Source organism: Rousettus aegyptiacus, unplaced genomic scaffold (assembly GCF_014176215.1).
Source record: "Rousettus aegyptiacus isolate mRouAeg1 unplaced genomic scaffold, mRouAeg1.p scaffold_m13_p_17, whole genome shotgun sequence".
NCBI lineage: Eukaryota > Metazoa > Chordata > Mammalia > Chiroptera > Pteropodidae > Rousettus > Rousettus aegyptiacus.
The window spans coordinates 25,883,843-25,899,010 of NW_023416292.1; the positions used below are offsets into that span (position 1 = coordinate 25,883,843).

At 43.1% G+C, this 15,168-nt stretch overlaps 1 protein-coding gene and 1 pseudogene across 6 annotated transcripts in view; both read left to right on the forward strand.

Annotated features, from left to right (window-relative positions):
• Positions 1 to 1,614: 1,614 nt before the first annotated feature.
• GATAD2B (GATA zinc finger domain containing 2B) overlaps positions 1,615 to 15,168 on the forward strand; it is a 65,051-nt gene continuing 51,497 nt past the window's right edge. The window contains exons 1-2 of one of the 6 annotated variants that reach the window (XM_036234906.1): positions 2,063 to 2,202; positions 3,013 to 3,096. The gene's annotated coding sequence lies outside the window, so the exon portion shown is untranslated. Of the gene's footprint in view, positions 1,637 to 1,958; positions 2,203 to 3,012; positions 3,097 to 6,836; positions 8,075 to 15,168 lie in introns of those variants that run through there. The other 5 variants (XM_016141444.2, XM_016141465.2, XM_016141423.2 and 2 more) reach the window with 5 other exon arrangements.
• On the forward strand, positions 6,685 to 6,803 carry LOC118613073 (annotated as a pseudogene).

Sequence of the window (15,168 nt, forward strand, 5' to 3'; positions counted from 1 at the left end):
TTGAAGACTGGCCCTTCGAACACCAAGAATGCCCTGGACGGATCGTGGGCAAAGTGGCAGGATAGGGAGAGGAGACTGTACTTCCTACGAGGGCGGTGACTTTGTCTCATTTACTGTCATGTCCCCAGCACATAGAAGAGTGCCTGGTAGCATAACAGGCCCTCTATCACGTGTGTGAAATAACTGAGTCAGTGAAAGCATTAAAATGAGGGGTTAGTTCAGAACCAATTTTCAGGGCAGTACAAGACAGCTAATTACTAGGGGCGGAACACCAACAGAAGCAGAATTGAGAACTGAGAGGGTGAAATTGTCGGAAACGTGAGGAAAACTCATAGCGTGACTACTATGCTTATCGATTACTTACTATATCTTTGGCACCGTCCTGAACCTTTTAAACGGACTACGGACTATTTAACAATCTTCACAATTACTCTCTGACCTAGGTATTCTTAGCAATCATCTCCATTCTACAGATAGGGAAACTGAGGCATAGAGTAGAAGTTAAATAACTTGCGCCTGAATCACCCAACTGGTAGGAGGCAGAGCCAAGGCCCACACTCAGGAAGCCTGACTCCAGAGACCATGTTTTTTACCTGGACACTGTGCTAGAGTGAAACGGTCCCCCCGCCCCATAAAAAAAGAATACGCGCACGCCTCGGCGTGTGTGTGTGTGCCCGGGGTCTACCTTTTTTTCACACAGCATGACTTCTCAATGATTTGACAAACACCCTCTAGTGCTTCCGGAACCAGCTGTTTCTGGGTTCAGATCACAGGCTACCTGTCCGACTTTCACAAATTAGCTAACCTCTCTGAGCCTGTTTCTTCATTTATCTGAGTTACAATTTCAGCTCTGCCATTTACCATGTGTGATTTTGGGCAAGTCATTCGATCTGTAATGTACCTCACTTTTCTCATCTGTAGAATGGGGATAACAGCACTACTCCACGGAGCTATGGGGAATGAATAAAATGATCCACGTAAAGCTCTTAAAAGAATAAGAGAGCGGAGTGCCTCGCACAATCTCTTCCCAGAACCCTTAGCTATTATAATTCCCTCAACTCGCTCTGAGACTTGCTCCCTGTCCTCGAGGTGCCCCAGAACAATTCTTGTGGTCAAGTGCTCGAGAAACGCTAAAAAAGTTGAGGCGGGCCTAACTGCTTCGGGGAAGTAGGGAGGCTAGCAAGAGGCCTTCGTCGACTAGGTGGAGTCGGGTTGGGGTGGGAGCGGTTTCCTTCACGGTGGACCCAACCGGACCGGGAGATCCCGAGGGAAGGGGCTGCGAGGGCTCCGCACGCGGTGACTTCTCGGCACTGTGGCTAAGCTGCCTTTCTCTCTGCTGTCGTGGTTTAGTCACGACCGGACCGTGCTGGGGTACGACGGAGACCAGGAAGCTCAAGGCCTTTGGCAGACCGAGTCAGGCCACGCCCCAAACAGACTGCAAGGCCCAAGCGCCTAAAGCTATTTCTATCGTGAAATTCCTGGATTCTGTCGCGATGAAACACCACCTAAGGCAGAGCCCGGCGCTGCCCGCCGGCCTCCATCTTTAGAATTGGAAGAATGAGAGCTGGCCAAAGGGGAATCCCGGTTTTGGGATACTGGGGTACGGCGGCTGCCTGGGGACCAAAACGTCTCTAAGGTAAAGTTGCAGCCCGAAGCGATTTTTTGACCCCCGACACTTAATGGGCTGCTGAAGACCCGGATGTGTCTGGGACTGGCCGAGGTACCCATTAACGCGCCCCCGCTAGACCATCCCCCTCCTCCGTGTAGGATTGGGCGTGAAGCACGCCAATCATCACTTCTCCAGCCATTCACTTTTCAAGGGTGGGGTGTAGTCCCGGCATCCCCTCTCCTATTGGTATGGCCTAGAAGAGGAGGGCGGGGAGGCCGGCTCAGGTTGCCCAATGGGCGTCGTGGCGTGTGGGGGAGGCGGAGCCGAGGCGCTTGGCAGCTGCCCAATCAGCGTCCTTGTTTGTGTGGTGCCGCCGCCGCCGGTGCAGCCGCCGCCGCCGCCGCTGCCCCCGTCTGTACCGCAGTGTCTGCTCCGCCCGCCCGCCCCGGTCCGGCCCGCCCCCCTCCCCCACCCCCGCCCCCGGTCCCGTCAGCGGGGTCCGGAACCCTCTGTGCCGTCGCCTCTTCCTTTTTCGACGCCTCCGTCGCCGCCTGAGGAGGCGAGCTAGCCGGGAGTTACACCGCCACCGCCAGGTGAGGAGCTCCGGCCTAGGCCAGCCTGGCCGCCCGCCCGCCCGGGGGCGGTGAGGAGCGAGGAAGGGAGGGAGGCTGGGAGGAGGCGGCCGTGGCGGAGGTGGGGGAAGGGAAAGGTGGCGGGGCGGGGGGAGGGGAAGCGCCCGCGAGCCGACGCCCGCCCGCGCGCCCCCGCCTCGCGTCCCCCTCCCCCCGCCGGCACCGCGCGCCCCCGCCTCGCGCTCCCCCTTCACCTCGTCCCCTCCCCCCGCTCCGCGCGCGCGCCCCGGTCTTTCACTCCGGCCTCGCGCGCCCGCAGCTCGGGTCCCTCCATTCCTTCTGCTTTTACTCTTTCTCCCCTCCCTCGCGCCCCGTTTCCCCCGCCATCCCCGCTTTCACTCACTGCCTCATGCCCGCCATGCTCCCCTCCTTTTCTCTCGAGCGCGCCCCCCCTTTAACTCTCTCCACCCCCAGTGGTGCCCTCGGGGTGCGGGGGCCGCTCCCTGCTTTCCGTCTTGTGTGTGGCGGCGGTTGGGACAAATGGGGGATCCTGAGGATGAAGGAAGCGCGGGATGATTATCTCGATTTAGGTAAAGGGATCAGGAGCGCCGAGCCCGACCCCTTTATTTCGTCGTCCCCCGGTCCCTCGCCCTCCCGCAGGAGAAGGGGACTGTCTCGGTCCGTGTGGGTCCTTGCGTAGCGACTCCACCACCCTTCTCCTCCGCTGGGCTTCGGTCATCCCAGTTAAGTGCCCGAGGGTCGATGGAACTGGAAGTCACCCTTCCCTAACCACACCGGGACTTAGAGTACTTTTTGCTCGCCTGCTCTCAGGGACGCTAAGGAGCTAGCCACTCCTGTGAGCGCGGAGGTGTGGGTGCCGTTCGCCGGCCCGGGACAGCTTCCCACCCCCGAAAGGTATGGGAGCCCCCCCGGCCTCTCCCCCGGCATCAACTTCCCTCCAAACACAAGATGTTCGCGCGCAGGGCTGGCGCTGAGGTGGAGGTGGAGGCATGGATGGTGGGCGGGTGGCTAACTAGCAACCATTTTTTTCTCCTGTCATCCTGAGAATCAGGTAGCCTCCCGAGAGCCAGTTTTCTGATAAGTGATTATTTGAAGGCCTTTTGTGTGCGTGTAAGAGAGCGGGGCGATACTTAATAAATTAATTTCGGCAAAGCAGAAGAGCAGCTTTCAGGCCGGTCTGCAACAGAGACTTGGACTTGCAGCAGCTGGAATTAAAGCAGATTTCATAGACCTGTGTTGGAGAAGAACTGATGCTTCTGAGTTTTGAAACATTTTTCTTTGTACAAATTTATTTTCTGAATAGACAGACCATGCATGTGATACAAAATAAAATCTTCCCTTCCATCTCTGTCCTCTCGCGGCATAGATGACTTCTTGTTTTCTGGCAGCAGCATGGTGGCTGTATGTTTTCTATATGTTGGAGATGCATCTATTCGGGAGTTTAGTGCTAACTCTGTTGCTCTTTCTTTGATACATTGACTCTTCCTAGAAGTCTGACAACCGCTGGGATTCATGGTTTTGGTGCTGGAGCAGTCTTGTTAGCACATTGTCCTAGAGTAGCATTTTCGTTGATACCTGGTAGGGAGGGAGGCTATCTGGACCTGCTAAAGGTGGTACTGTGGAGGCGCCCAGTACATTTTGAAGGAAGGCCCGCACCTGTTGGAAATGGTGCTGCTTTTTTTGTGACTGATATCCAGTCTCTGACTTTTGGGATGGGTTGGGTCAAAGATAGTCTTTCCTTGGGCTCTTGAGCAGACAGGTTGTATGAATAATAAGGTAATAAGGAGTACTGATCTGGTAGTTACGTCTTCTGTTTTTAGTCTAGTGACAGTGATAAGAGTGAAGTAGATAAGTAAACAGCAGGAATCAGAGGGCTGGACCTGTGGGCTGAGTGACCCAGTTTGAGAAGAGGTGAGGCTTATGGAGTTTTGTCCTGCTTATTCTTGAGAATGGTTTTGAGGTGAGAGTAATTCGTAGCTGACGGCAGCATCCATCTTTATGACACTGTGGTTTGCTTCCCCTGTGTGTGATGTCTGTTAACTTCCTGTTGAGAGGCAGTCGGAATTGGGTTTGAATAGAGGCTACATTCAGATACTCGTCCAGGAACAATGTTAACCAGGTTCCCAGATCAGCCTTTTGCATCTAAGTTCTGGTGGTAACTTTTACTATTGTGTTTAGTGTAAGGACACAGGGTGGTGGAGGAGGGAGACGTGAGAAATTTGTTCTGGACCCCGTAGTCTTAAAGTACATTCAAAAAACCCCATGTGCTACTCCCTCCCCTTTTTTGGGCAAATGCTCCTCCCCTCCCCCCACACCTCTTTTTTTTTTTTTTCCCCTGGCTGGGCCTGGCCAGACTTCCAGGGTGAGTTTTGGTTAGAGAACAGATGTATGGAAGAAGAGTCGATGTGTCATAGCATCCTAATTATGTGCTGGGACCTCTGGATTCATCTTAACTTTAAGTCATGTCTTGTATGTTATATGTAAATCATGCCTCTTTTTTCAATTTGCTGATTTTTTTCTTTCTTGCATCTCGCACCCACCAAACTGGAGGTGCATATGTAGGAAACAGCATCTGTGCTGTCCTGGTTTCTAGACTCTGGAGCATATTCCATGTTAGCCACCCCATGCTGACAGACAGCCCCTCTGCACACAGCTCAGAAGGCTCACGTTTGGCTCAGTGAGGAAAGCCAAACCAGCTTTGGTCGATTAAAACAGCTGCTATAGAAATCGTAAGATTTGAACCATAACTGGGACCAAGGGACTTTCTGTACCAGATCCTTTGCAGTACTTAAAGCCCCGCATCGTTACGTCTGAAGGCACAATAGCCAGGCATTTTCCAAGGCAGTTTGGAGGGGGAGGGAAAAAAAAAAGACACACACCCAGATTGACTATAAATCTAGTTCTGGTGTAAAGCTGTCCACTTGTTGCTCAGAAAAAAATCCAACCTATCAGACAATGCCACACAAAGTTGCAGTTCCCCTGCATTGGCTAAGCCTGGGAAAAGATAACAGAAGGAAGTTGAATTTCTGTTGAAAATGACTGGCTTTTGGGTGGAAAGTTTCTGTTAGCTGTATAATTTGGTATATCCTCAGTAATTGCTGTGATGCTTTTTCTAATAGGTACTGGTTGGGGGCTCCAGGGTCCATGAAACAGCCTCCTATATTTGTGCAGTAATGATGAAAGCCTTTGAAGAGTAGGTCTGATTTGAAATGCTCCCTCCTCATGTTCCATCTTTTACTTTCTCGCTTATGGATGTATGAAATATTCCTGTACAGCTTGAGTTCATCCAGTGGGAAAGGACTGACCCAGGGCCATTAAGGGCTTAAGCTGTCTGATATGCTTCACAGATGGTGTCTCCCTCAAAATCCTCTAATCTTCGCCATTGCCTTAAGTTGCCATCAACTGGCAAGAAGGTATCAAGAGTTTTCAGTTACAGTACCGAAAGCAACAGATGAATGAAAATAAGAACACATATTTTGTTACTTTTGGAGTATGAAGTGGTCAAGTCCCAGACCTTAAAGAGTTGTAGTGATTGCAGGAGCTTCTTTTACAACTTAGTTGTTAATACTAACCAGTAAGCTACTGAGGGAAATGACACTACTTCCACATTCCTGAGCCATTATCTTGTTACTGTTCACATCTGGGTAATATACACTTTTAAAATGATTCATGTTACTGTTACTTGAACCTGAAAATCATGCTTTAAGCCTCTGATCAAAGCTTTCTTGATCTCATCTCATTTGGGGGGAAGGTGGGATTTATAATCTCCTAAAATATAGGCCGGAATGTTAGTAGGATTTAGATTAGACACCAGGATTAATAAATTCCCATTTTGGTTGTGAGGGATTAGAAATATTAACTGGAGAGCTTGTGTATCTCTCACCTAGAAGGTTTTTATAAAATTAGCTTTTCGAGAGTATTTAAATTCAGACTTCCTCGGAGGGAGGTTGTGAGCTAATAAGTGGCAAATTGGAATCGTAGAACACAGGTGTAGAGAGTCTAGACTTCCTAGGTCAAATCCTAGCTGCTTTGCCACTTATAAGCTATGTGACTTTGGGTAAGGCTTGTAATTTTTGAATTCTCATTTCTCAGAGTACAAGCTAGACCTTACAGTGGCCTATGAGGTGTTACAGGGTCCGCCTGCCCTTTCCTTCTTCTCTCGCCTGTCATCCTCTCTCTTGCTCACTCCGTTCTAGCCACGTTGACTTCTTCCTTAAATATATCAGCCACACTTTATCTCAGGACCTTTTGCGCTAGCTGTAGCCCCTAGTGGGAAATAGTAAGCTTTTCCCACAAAGGAATGACTAATTTTCTCACATCCTTCAAGTCTTTGCTTAAATGTTATCTTTTCGATGAGACTTTATCCTGCCCCTATTTAAAATTGTACTTTCAGGAACATTTTCTCAATCTGCTGAGGTTTTGCTTCTTGGCAATTATCATCAATTCGACTCACCTGAACTCATAAAAATTCAAAAAAAAAAAGTCTACGACCATGCCACCTTGAACCAGTCCGATCCTGTTTGATCTCAGAAGCTAAGCAGGGTTGGGCCTGATTAGAACTTGGATGGGAGACCACCTAGGAAGACCAGGTGCTGTAGACATAAAAAAGAAGAAGAAAAACAATTGTAAGTCAGCAAGGTCCTTGCAGTCTGTGAAGTCAGCCAAGGGTTGTCTCGCCTAAAAAAAATAAAAATAAGAATTAAAAAGATCAAAAAAATAAACTTACCTTCAGCTCCTACCCCTCACTCCTAATCCTTCCCTGTTTTCTTTTTCGCTTAAAACTTTATAACGTAATTGTGTGTGACATTTAGTGTTTTTTGGTTCCCCTACTGTTGTATGATCTCTGTGAAGGCATGGGTTTATTCTGGTGTTTTAATGCCTAGTACAGTGCCTGACCTATAGTTAATACTCAAATATTTGTTGGTCAGATAGGGATAATAACAGTTTTCCTAACTTCATGTTTGTTTATAACAAAAATATGAAATGTGATAGCATATTATGGGATCTTAAAGTGTTTTGTGAACTTCGAAGCATTATACAAATAATAGTGATAAAACGATTGCCTTCCCATTGAAATGGTAAATAACATTTGATTGTTGGAAAAAACCCTTCATATACACAAATATTATCACATTTCTCCTAAACTCTAGTCCCTTTTTTCTAGTGGTCTACTATGTGCTAGACATACCTACCTCTATATTCTACTGGTACCTCAAACTCAACATTTTTATCATCTATTCCCCAGTGTGATTCATTGAGTCACCTAAGCCAAAAAAGTGAGCATTGTTGTCAGTTCTCTCTCATATCCCTTACTTTCTAAACATTTTTGAATTTATATTTTTTCCTGTATCCACTGCTGGTCTCCTAATTCAGGCCCACAACAACTCTTACTTGGAATATTGCCATGATTTCTTACAGTTCTCTCTGTTTTTAGTCTCGTTCCCTTTCAAACTCTCAGTCATATTGTCTTCAAAATGGTCTGACACAAAGACTTGATTATTCTCTTTCCCATTCTCAAAAATATTCAATAGTTTCCAACCATTTAAAGGTAAAATTTAAACTTTACGTAGTATTCAAGGCCTTTTGTAATCTTGGCCTTTGCCTTTCTCCTTTACAGTTTATACATGAACAAATAACAGTTCTTTTAGTTTCCAGGTCAGCCTTCCAAATCCATTTCAAATGCTACTTCCTCTGGGAAGCCTTCCCTGACTTGCCCAAAGAGACTCTGATAGGCTTTCTTCTTTGATCTCACTCTAATTTATAAATATTGTTGTCTCCCCCCAGTGGTCTGTAAACATCCTGAAAGAAGAAGATACCATGTCTTTTTACTGTTGTGTTTCCAGTGCCTAGCATGGTGCCTGTTACCTAAAAGGTATTTAAAAGTATGAATAATCCCGTGAGTTGAAAAAGTGCTTCGTACATTTAGAAGATGCCCCTTTTGTTATGTTCTGGGGACAGAAGGGCAAGATTGGAGTTTTGGTTCTGTCATTTATCATGTCTGTGACCTTGGCTGAATCTCTTAAAGTCTCTAAGCGGTAGTTTTCTACGCTTAGAAATGAGGATCAATAGCCGCTTTATCTATTTCACTAGGTTTCTGTGTCAGTCAGGGGAGATTACGCATGTAAAGGTGCTTTGTAAGCTGCAAAGCACTGAGTAGTTGTTAATTGTTGTGAGCTGACACAAGCTGCGCTTCCCTCACAACTCACTTTTCCTCATTTGCTATGAGGCCCTTTCGATCGCTGAAGCCATAAATACTCTTCTGTTCACATCCAAATCATCAGTAGGTGTAGTGCATTCCTGTGTGTCATCTTAAATGTGGCAAATTTCAAGGCTTTCCCAGTTTCCCAGTAGTTGAAGAAAGGTTGCAAAATCCTGAGAAGTTACTCTTCCCAAGGAGTCTCTCAGTCATGAATGCTGTATTTTTTTTCTCAGATTAAAAGAAAATTGCATTTTTGCAACTTTCAGAACTTAAAAAATTTTAAAATATAAATGTAAACTCATTTGTTGAACACTTTCTTGTGTAAGGCTTTTCACTTTTAATCCTTACAGTAACTCTGTGAGGGAGTTCTTTTATAACCATTTTACGGACGAGAAAACTCGGTTCCCAGGGAGGTTGTCATTTTGCTGGAATCTCACATTAATAAAAGTGATAAAGCTAGTGTTATTCGAACAACTCTGCCTGACTCCAAAAGTTGTGATCTTATCATTCTAACATTTCTTTTAGTTTTGTTTTGCCTTTCAAACAACAATAAAACCCACTATAGTCCTCAGTATTGATAGCTTTTATATAGAAGAAGTTTTATAGTCAAATAGGGTTTTGAAAAATTCTGGGTTAAATTAAGGCAGAGTTCTTTACAGCATGACTTCGCAGAGCCTTGCGTGTCTCTCAAGTACACATTATACATGGGGAGTGGTAGGAGAATGGCTAAAAGATGCAGAGCTGCTCAAAATTATTTGACAATGAAAGAGCATCTTAGAGTACTAGCGATCTCACGGAATGCTTCGAGAATACTGCATTTCGCTGTTCTTCCCTGAACTTCCTCTGGGTTCGAATTTTTTAAAGGGTTGCAACTCTGGAATGAGGGAATTGACTTTATTTGTGTGCAGGTTTTCCAGAGAACTAGTGTGGTATTTTTCAGAAACGTCACCGGTTTGGAGGCTGTATTCCCCCCCGCCTCTGCCCCATGAACCTTTTAAGGCAAGTGGCACAGCTCATCCAGCTTGGCCCTCACCTTCATTGAGTTCCCAGGAGGATGACTGTAACTGAGCCTCTGCCCCCACCTTTTTCATCTAGTGTGCTAGGAGCGGGAGAGTAAGGTTTCAGCTTGGTGAGTGAGCCAGGAGCAAGAAACCCTTCCTTTCTGTAAAGATGGTAAAATCACACTAAGAAATCTGTGAAGTCCATCTTTCCTTCTCTTCTGTGAGGCATGCAGACAGACCTGGGGAACAGAGGAGAGAAGGAACAATACCTTTGATTTTTCAGCCTTTTAAAGGTGATGTGTTAGTCTTGAAGTTAAAACAAAACTTCGAGAAACTTATTCTATATGATTTAAAGGCATAAAGGTTACCGGAATGGTTTTCACTCCTGAATTCCAAACTTATCTCGTAGTTTGAGCTACCGGTGAAAAATATTGAAAATATTTCCCCAATAGGATAATATTTTTTGGAGGGAGGGGCAGTTTTCTAACTACTCTTAACATTTATGTGGCTGGATTGATGTGTTGCCATTGGTCATCTGTGTTGCTGCTACCCTGGACAGGTTGGCTAGAAGACTGTTAGGTTCTGTGGAAATTTGTGAATAGCATCACACTCTTCCCACATATTAGAGTTTGGTCTATAATAAATGTCCATGAATAAATTAATGTTACCCTGATGTCATTCTTTTCTAATTTTATAATTCAGATAGTAAAGAATGCTGAGTTTCTCGGCTGAGTCGCATTGTGAATTTGAAAGTTTTGCTGCTTTAGGATATTTTAAATCCCGATATTTTCTGCCAAATGAATGCAAACTAGACTATGGGTTCCTTGTTGCACCAAGATCCAATCCTAAGTTTTCATGAGGCTGTGTTTTTAATTCTTCACCTTCTGCTTGGAGAGCTATTTCCCAGTTGAATTCTGTATAATGCATTAATATTGAACTGAATGAAGGCTTTCAAGGAATATGGGTGACTGCAGAAGGATCTTTTATAGCTGTGTTTTATAGTGGACAGAAACATCTTAAAAATAGCAAGTACATCTTTAAAAAACTTTGAGGATTCAAGGGAATAAGACTTTTTTTAGCCTAAGTAAGGGTGTAAAGTTTTTTCTGCGATCTATTGAATTACTACACATAAATATGTACCACCTGTTATGAACTTTTTTTCATTGTTGCTTGACTTTGTACTACCAAGGCCTTGATACTTGGTATGAAATTGTAGCTTCCCAATTTTGTCAGGTACAGAGTGGTAGATGTCATGAAGGGTATACCTAGGATTAGAATCTGGGCAGTCTTCATTTCTAAATCAAATCTTTCTAGCTCAGTACCTGGTAGTAATAGTCACAGGAGGGAGTGAAATATAATAGTTACATAAAAAAAATAAAACTTGAAAGTGTAGTGATGTGTGACTTTTGTTCTGCCTTTTGGGTTCAGTTGGATGAGGGTGTGAAAAGGACTGTATATGGGGTACTTTTCGGGTGCAGTTATTAGGCAGTGAGATTTTTACTTATTTTATAGCTTTCTGAATTAACTGAAGAAACCTTTAGAAGTTGACATTTTAATTTTATTGTTGCCAGGGCTGTTCAGCACATCTTCCATGTGCTACCTGGACTGCCACATGAACTTTTGTTGGCCATTCTGAAAAGGTTCGGTCACTCTCCTTCCCTGTCTGTCTCAGAACCGACTATTCTCAGTATTGTGCATAAATTGAATCTGATGTCCGGATTTGAGAAAACGGTCTTATATTGGTACTTAATGGATATTTTCCACTGAATTGCTTGAAAGCTCTTTAGTCAAACTAGAATAATTTTTAGTTACCATGGCGATTAAAAGTATAGCTGTGCAGTCAGAAGTCCTGGATTCGAATCTCCACCCCACCACTTGTTGTAGACCTGTTGTTACCCAGCTCCTTGGGACACAGTACTTTTCTTTATGTTATTGGAATCAAGGTTACTCCAGATAGCTTTGCTTTTGTATGTGAATTGTATTGGTATGGTTGGAACATTTTATTTTTAAATTTTGAAAATCAGAGATAAATAATGAAAAGTTTCTCATCAATGTTTCTTACCTGCCTACCTTTAAACCCCATTGCTGTTATTCCTTTCTTTTATCATTTCAGAGTTTCTTTATATGTATACAAGCAAATATAAATTTATTTTTTGTTTTTCTTATTTTTACACAAAAGCATAGTTTTCCACATCTTGCTTTTGTGCACTTAATAATAGAGGAGTTTTTTTCAAGTCCTTACCTAGAAAATTTACTTATCCTTTAACTGAAAAAACAAAGGCCAAAAGTTTTTTATGGATATCAGAACTTTATTGGGGAAAAATACTTAGGTTTATGGCTGTGTACCTTTCCTGTTGCCTGCAGGTCTTGCTCTTACATGACTTTCATTTCCATTATCCTGTTAGCATTGAATAATGTAATGTGAGTACTACTAGGTTATTAAACTTAATTTATGAATGCTGACTACTTAGTTCATGAAATCTGTAATTTCACCCGTAGTCTGAAATCCCAAATTATGTCAGAAAATCCAGGGCTCTAATCAGTGATATGGGGCTATTTTTTCAATTCCTGTAGAGCCCAAGTGTTTTTCTCTATCCTGGACTGGCTCATTCTAGAAAAATAACAATTATTCTGATAAAGAGAAAACTTGGGTCTCTCCTCTTTTGTCCCACCTATCAGAGCTGTTTACTTTGTAACCACTTAAATCCACTGGTTTTGGGGAACTGAAATGGCTTGACCATTCATAAATTCACAGAACATGTACACCTACTGTGTCCAAACATATACATAGATTTCGTAAAGTATATGAAAATACATGGCATAACTTCAGTCCTCAAGATGATATATAGTCCAGAGGAGGAGAGAAGATGTGTATCAAAATAACTATAATACTAGATACAATGTTTATAAATTGACCAATTAGGAACAAATGCCTCTTAAGTAGTGCTCTTAAACAGTACTTTTATTCAGCATGTTTCACACCTCACCTCTGAGCATTGAGACAGGTTACCAAATCCTGAAAATTTACTTGAAGACTTCTCTGTTCCATCCATTTGTGTCTATCCCGCCTTCTCTTTAATTTTAGCCATTGTGATTGCTCCGTCATATCCATTTAATGCCTTAGATATGTTTTTCATAACTAACACTTACTTGGGCTTTTCTGTTTTCCAGGCACTGTTCTAAGCACTTCATGTTAATTAACTTCTTTAATCCTTACAATACTCTAAAGATACATGCTGTTATTCCCGTTTTTCAAATGAAAAAACAAAACAAAACAAAACAGGCGTAGAGAGTTTAAGTGATCTAGTAAGTACTAGAGCTGGGGATACAGAATCAGGAAGTCTTGACTCAAGCTCAAACTCTTGAGTGTCATACTGTGTTCTTATCCATGTATACGTATGTATACATATATGCGAGACACGTGTATATCATTGTTCTAGGAGCTGTATTATATTTCACTGTATGAATATATTTTACTTAATCTGTCCCCTCTCAGGAACGTTTAGGATGCTTCCAGTTCGTGCGTGTATGTACTGTCATAACCAGGGTTCCAGTGAAACAACTTAATATACATCTTGTTGATGTAAGAAACATCCAGACCTGTAGAAAATTTTTATGAGTTTATTTGAACCAAAACTGATGACAGTTGCTGAGAAGCAAGGCTTGGAATGCTCCAGAGACCAGGAGCTATGCAGTTTCTTTTATGCATTTGAAAAGGATGGGGCATAAGAAGGATGACATGAAGGTCTTAGAAAGCAAGGTGAGGATTGGAGTACACATAGTTAATAAGATTATATGCTCTCTCGAGGGTGGTTATTTTGAAGATGTGTTAACCTGAATACACACACAGAAAAAACAATGGATAGGGGTTGCTTAAGGCAAAGATAAACCTTTTACTAAAGAAGTTATCTGCCTAGAGCATGACTACCCATCATGACCTTCCCAGTTAGGAATTTATCATCAGATCACCCTGTGAGGTTACTTTCCATAGAACTTTTTTTGTCTGTAATCTTGGTACATTTTAGTGTATCTGTAGGCTGTTGGTAAAATTCCTAGAAATATAATTACTGGACTAAAGGGCATGCACATTTAAAATTTTGTTAGATAGTATTAAATTATCCAAAAAATCGTACAAATTTACATTCATACTAACAGGCTATGAGACTTTCTAAAACAGCTCAATTTAAATCTAAACTTGAGGGAAGTAGTTTGGCTGGATAGTGATGAGAACTATCTTTGAAGTGTCTTTATGAATACTTATATGCTTTATTAGCATTCTTAAAAGCACATATCTTTGGATTTTGATTATTAGCCAGTGACTCTGGCCAGTTATTGGAAAGAAGAGTAGGCATTTTAAAAGAAACAATTTCTTCTTTGAAATTGTCCCTCAAACCTCTCCCTTGTGAATCCAAATGTAACAGTTTTGATAAATTGATCTTTTGTCATCACAATCTTCTAAAATCAGGACACCTTAGGAGTAAGGAGCAGGTACAGTTCTCAGCTGACTGCTTACGTGGAAACCGTTCCTGAGGTCTTGCTGAGCTCCCGGCAGGTGGAGGCGCAGAGCCAGCAGGGCTGTGTCCCGGGGAGTACTGGTTTCAGGGGGTGTAGGGAATGGGGTGCTGAGTGGGAGAAGTGCTTTATACGGCTGAAGGTTTCCTTTCTGACTAGTCTTCCTTCTCAGTGGGTTAGTTGTCATCCTCCTCATCCCATTTCTCTGCTTTTAGGGTGGAGGTGATTTGTTTTATTAGTAGATTTTCGTTTTGTTGAATGAATTTAGAACTTACTCGTAGGCTTTCAGCTGCCTAGAGTAGGCTCAGAGTAGGGCGTGAGGTCACCTTTGGTGGTACCATGGCCCCACATGCATTCATTCTTTGATCCCATGTTCTGGTCCTACTGTCAGGAGTAAAGTGAAACAAACTTAGTTTTCATAAACTTTCTTAAGGAGTAACAGGAAATTTGACTAATTCAAGGGCATGGGATATGTTCAAAGTTACCATCTCCTTTGAGATTAAGAGAGTACTGGAACTGTTTCATTAATTTATTGTTGTGGGTGGTGGTGCCTTGCTTCATTCTTACTCAGGAAGTCTGTCATTTTACTCCAAGCAGCAAAGCTCGTCTTCTGGGCCTGTTAGTATCATTTCTCTCAAGTTTTGGATTGCTAAGATATTTTCTTCAGCAGATTGATCAAAAGATTTAGATCCACTGCTGATCTTTATCTTCCTTGCTGCTTGACACTGTTTTTTGAAAATGAAGAAAAGAAACTGGAAGCTTCAGTTGTCTTCCCATCACTGCTGACCTGTTTGCAGGGTGAGCCCGAATGAAGGCAACTCCGAAGGAGGTCCTAAGTTTCAAATGTTGAAACAGTTCTGATATTTGGGGTGAAATTTATTCCTGGAGTTTTCCTCTATCTCTTAGCTGAACAAGAAATATCTTTAAATGAACCTAATGAAGGGGAAAGGATTTTTTTTTTTTTTTTTTGCTTAAATAGATGTGTTTTTTTTTCCTCCTTCACAGTCTTCACTTTTTTTTTTTTTTTTTAGAGAAAATTATATTAGGGCCACTTTTGAAACCTCACAAGGGAAGGAGATAGTGCCGATAAAAAGAAAGTGCGAATGTCCTTCAGAGTCAGCTCCATGGAGGGAAGAATTTTGCCTCATTCACTGTGGTAGCCTTTGTGTCAGGAACAATCCCTGATATAACATGTGATTGATTTGTTGAATAAACAGGAAATAGAAAACTTAATTGTGGTGTACTCATACTTGG